Source organism: Eleginops maclovinus, chromosome 13, assembly GCF_036324505.1.
Source record: "Eleginops maclovinus isolate JMC-PN-2008 ecotype Puerto Natales chromosome 13, JC_Emac_rtc_rv5, whole genome shotgun sequence".
In the NCBI taxonomy this organism is placed as follows: domain Eukaryota; kingdom Metazoa; phylum Chordata; class Actinopteri; order Perciformes; family Eleginopidae; genus Eleginops; species Eleginops maclovinus.
The window spans coordinates 20175531-20181231 of NC_086361.1; positions in this window are offsets into that span (position 1 = coordinate 20175531).

Genomic DNA, 5701 nt, shown 5'->3' on the forward strand with positions numbered 1-5701 from the left:
TGCCCCATGTTCAGCCTTAAATTAATCTGAAATGATTTGAGAATAAGTTTAATGCTGTCCTCAAGAAAACCCACTTCCAGTATAGTGGTGAATCACCGCTGGGAAAAAAAAATGCGCCATCAAATATTTACACATTTTTCATGTAAGTTTTCACCTTCTAAAGCCCCAAACCAAACACGTTTCAGAGAGAATGCACTCAGTCAGCTTCATGAATAAGTTACTCTGGGTTTCAGGGTTGGAAATAGTTAAAAGGTCATCCATTTTTTCCCCCTGCTTTCCCGATGTATAGCTGTGGATGTGTCTCCTCCTCCGGGTTCAGAGGAAGCAAAGACCGTGAATAAGCAAGGCAGCACAGAGAAGCAGCAACACATGCCCCACACGATCCTTCCAGACAAGCTGAAAGTCGGCCTCGGTGCTGACGAGCTGCACACTGCAATGCATTTAAATCTGAATGTGTGTTCATCTCTGGAGCTACATGTGTGACTGACAGCTCTACCTATGTGACGCTTGGAAATTAGAGGAGAGGAAATTTATAATTGCCTTTCTCTGGCGTCAGTCTCTAGGGTGTTAGGATATTGGGAGGTGGGAGAGGAGGGTTTCTTTCAAGTGCACCATCTTGAGCTGGCCAAATATAGACTGGCAGCAGACTGCTAACGTCAGCGATTCGTGTGTTCAGGTTGGACACATTCAGAAGTGAAAGGAAAGCTCAGGAATAAGGAGTAGTGCAGGAATTCCATGGGGTAAATGAACCTCTCAACTATATTTTCATTTATTGGAGAGAACTGGAGAAGCACTCGAGAGGATTTAACACATAAAGGCCAATTTAAGTGCCACTCAACCTGTGAAAAACAGTTGTTGTAATGGATTACTAAAAGCCAACTTAGATATTCGTCCCATATATTTATTTATCCCTACAGGCTATAGAAAACATGGCAAACATGATTTTAAAAAATGACTTTATTACATTACAAAGGCTGAAAACTAAATAAAACAAGTGCCAATCCGCACCCATGCTTATACAAGAAATGCATTATTTATTTAGGAGTTGAGTTCAGGGGCAAATGAGGATATTCTCTCCACTTTTCAAACACTGGCATACTGATTACTAAGACACTTTCTTCAATTTAGTCAAACATAATGGCTGCTAATGTCATTAGCTATGACGTACTACTGCTGGATCCATATGTATAATTGTGATTATCCCTTTAAAGGATCATCTGATAGATTTGTGAGTTAATGAGGTCAAGGTTGGACATGTTAGATTAGCAATTATTCCCACGGTCACCAGCAATAACGTATCGGAGACCTTTGTACATTAATCCATTCATCCCTATTATAATTCTCTGGTGATATCTTGGATTTAGAGAATTTTCTGAGTGTGCAGGGACAATAGACTAATCCCTTACCAGAGACCGAACAGCTTTGCATTTCATTTTTCAGCCCCTCTGCCTTCATCGTTCTCTCCCCTTAACCCACTTTCTCCCTCCCCATGCCTCCACACAATGAGCATGTCTTTGGCTCTCCTTATCCATGTTCATAAGCTTATTTAAGGCAATTAATCTGTCTGGGTTTACAGGTTTTAATTTGTCATGGTTGCAAACGAGTTGTAGTGAATGCAAGAGGGATGTTTCCAGGGATTTCTCTTTTGTTCGTGACTCATAAACATCTGCCTACTTAAGAGTCAGGACTACTGTAATCATCCCTCACATCTCACGTGCATTCACACCCACACAGGCACAAAAGAGCATCTACATATTCATCATGATCATCATCTAAACCTGCCACTGCTTTTATCGGATTTGTTGTTCTTCTGTTTCTCATCAAAGTATCCAAAATCCCCAAATAAAATATCCCTAGAGCCATGACTCTGTGACTCCCTGAGGCGCTATAAGCAGCACAGACCTGGAAATAGATTAGACGTGAGTAAGATATTCACAGAAAATCCAGAAAATAACATGATGTCTATGTAAAGATTAGCCAAAGGTTCTGCATCTTTATTAGAAGCAACCTCACTCCTTTATTCCATGCACACATGACAGGAATAGGATTGGATGGAGATGGATTAGAAGGTGACGTTAGCAATTCATGCTCTAGGAAAATGTCATACCGGTTTGGAAGAGTGTTGCAGAGGTTCCTGGAATAATAAAGCCGAAGTGAAACTACTCCAACTTCATCTAAGAGTGCCTGGGCTTCCTTCTAGGTCTGTATCAGAGTAAGCTAATCTTTATTGATTAAACCAAAGCCTCTTTACCTCACTTAGCATTAGTCTCACTAGCATTGTTGGCACTGGTCTAGGTGGGGGAGTTGTGCTAATTGTAACATGGAAAACTACTCTGTTGTTGTTTTGAAGATTTCTAGGGCCAAGAAAGACAATTCTCCAGAGTCAAAGATGAATAATAAACATTGCACACTGCTTTCTAACAGTTACATCTGCTGCTACACATTCACAGCTATTTTATATTCACATTAGCAGCTCTGTAAAACGATTACTGTTTTCTACTTCCACTAAAGAATAATGGGGGTGTAGCGTTTTACAAAAGCTGTCAAACCCATTCCTCACCTTGAAATTTGTGATTATAATCCCTTTTTTATTCACCCCCAGGCTACAGATGATGTAGCTCACCTTTCATCTGACACAGACAGGCCTGCAGGATGATCTGTCCATGATGTGATGGAGAAAAATACATGAAATACAAGTACACCACACAATCAGGCTGCACCCAGGAGCAGTCTAGACCTTCATAAAGATTGCAACTAATACCATACATAAAAATGTTGCTATGCTAAAGTAATGGTAATACGCTCAAATGACAATGCTAACATGCACTGGTTTATAATTAAATGTTTGTGTTGTTTAAGAAAAAGAAGAAGATGATCCTTTATTAATTCAGGTTTCACACACACAGGATGGTGCAAACATGCACATGCATCTGGAGAGGTGCCAGAGCGAAGGCTGCCACTCTCGCCGGCGCCAGGGAGAAGTTGGGGATTCGGTGCCTTGCTCAAGGGCACCTCGGCAGGGCCCACGAGGTGAACTGACACCTCTCCAGTACCAGTCCTCACTCCGTATTTTTTTGTTCTGCTCAGGACGTGAACCGGCGACCCTTCGGTACCTACAGACTGAGCCACTGCCGCCCCCTATCATGTTAGCTTAGCCTTTTAGCATGCTAACATTTACTGATTGGCACTAAATCGTTTTTCAGGACAGGAAATAAAGTCACTGCTCAAACACCCTATCTGTCTTCATGGTAAGATAACGGTACACTTGCTAAAGCTTCATTTTCAGTGCACTGATGTGAAATTGGTTTCATTCCTCTTATCCAACTCTCAGCAGGAAAAGCCAACAGGGTAAGCATATTTCCCAAAATGCTGTGAGCTGAATCCTGCAACAGTAGATAGGGTTCAGATATGGATGTTAACACTTGGAAGAAAGGGAAGATGGTTTGAATGCCACAGACAAACAGAAATCCAGAACAAACGGACCACATGCAGTCATCTGGTCGCATCTGATGTGGGAACATTAAAGCGAGACATGTGAGGGTCGACAGCTCTGCTGCAGCCTCTGCTGTGGACCTCAGACTCCCTCGGTGCTTTTGAACTCAACCACCAAAAAAATAATGGACCACCTGCTGTCTTTCACTTGGGGAGCCAGTGACTGGACACATTCAGTCTGTGGACCATTTCACAGATATGTGTGTGTGTGTGTGTGTGTGTGTGTGTGTGTGTGTGTGTGTGTGTGTGTGTGTGTGTGTGTGTGTTTGTGTGTGTAGGCCCAAATCACATTTCAAATGAGGCTTTTTCGAGAAAGCCCCGCTGGGAATTTGCTTTGTAAAGGGGGTAACAGAGTTAGTCCTTATGGATGCTGCCTGGGCAGAGACGAGGCATGATACACTACAATACATCCGTCATGACACACACACGCACACACACACACACACACACACACACACACACACACACACACACACACACACACACACACACACACACACACACACACACACACACACACACACACACACACACACACACACACACACACACACACACACACATCCAACATAATGGTGATAACTTATAGAGAGGCTTTCAATGGGCTATAATTTCGGCCTGATTACTTTTGTGCGTGTGTGTGTGTGTATGTGTGTGTGAATGAATATGGGTGCCACATCACCCTTGCCAGGGTGTTGGTGGTATCATTTGCATGTTGATTGATGGGCTTGTGTGCACATGACTGCTGTATGTGTTAATTTGTTCACGTTTGCCAGTCACACTCTCTCAGCAGAGCAGGCCTGTATACGCACATACTGTATACATCCTCTCCTATAATTTGCGCCCTAATGAGCATGTGCCCGTGTGTGTGTGTGTGTGTGAGGAACAGATTGAGTGCAGTGAAGTCAGACTGTGTGGAGCGTACAAGTGACGCAGATCGGTTCATAATGTGAGTGTCATCTGGCCTTCTGCTCTGTTTGAATGTCACTTTGTGAGGTCAGTCCGACAGTCTGCGCGCGCACACACACACACACACACACACACACACACACACACACACACACACACACACACACACACACACACACACACACACACACACACACACACACACACACACACACACACACACACACACTCTGTTTTGGTCACTGAGTGCAGTTCAGTTCCTTCAGCTTGTATAAGCACCTGTGTGCTACAGTCGGCACAGACAGAAATAGCCTAATAAGGGGCTTAAACATAGACACACACTCAGAGACACACACAGATCTTTAAATGGGTCTGAGTGTTTTTTTCCCAAAAGAGAGAGAGTCATCAATGAAGTGTTTTCAGGAGTTGCGGTCTGTGAGTAATCCAAATAATGTTCTCTGATTTTATTTCTTGGAATAGAGACATTTGGACCACTTAAAAGGTTTAATCGGTTTGGGCCTTACATAATTGCAAACACACACTTAAATCCCATTTTAAATTCTATATAATAGCAGCTGTTATCCAGCCAGTAAATGTCAGAATGACCCGTCTCCGCTCTGCTCTTATGTAACTGGCTTTATGCAGCCTCATGAGTCGCTGGTGATTCTCCCCTTATTTGGCAAACTGCTGAGGGTGACACAGCGAAAAAAAAAAAACTTCCCCATGCCATGTCATTGCATGGCTATTTTAAGATTTCATCCTTGCTTGACTCCTCACGAGGTGTCTGTTTGTTTTCCATTTTGAGAACTCCTGCGTGCCTCCTCGTCTCTTCCTATCGTGTTAATCTGTTTTTCTGTGAAGGCCCAGGAGAGTAACAGGTACAAAACGGAACCAAAATTTCATTAATGCCTGCATACGGGTGTTGTTTCTGCGGTGTGAATGAGTCAACACAGGCAATCGATCATGCAGTGTCGTCTCCAGAGAAGACACAATAGAAAGGAATTGGAGTCCATTGTTTTGATTTTGTCACATTAAAGCTTGTGCTTTTATTTTTCAGCTAGATTGTTCATATCATTGGTCTGAAATGTGAAGCCAATGCAGAAATGCTTTAAAAGGTCTTTTTCTAATGACCATCACTCTACTGTTTACAAAGAAGTACAATTGTATAGAAGTCAATGAGAAATGCATAGCTCTTCCTGCTCAGTATAACATATTCTTACTGAGCCCTATCACTTGTTTTCAAATGTGCATCAATGAAGCATGACGCTTGTTTAGTAAATGTTGGTCCCTTTAGAGTGAC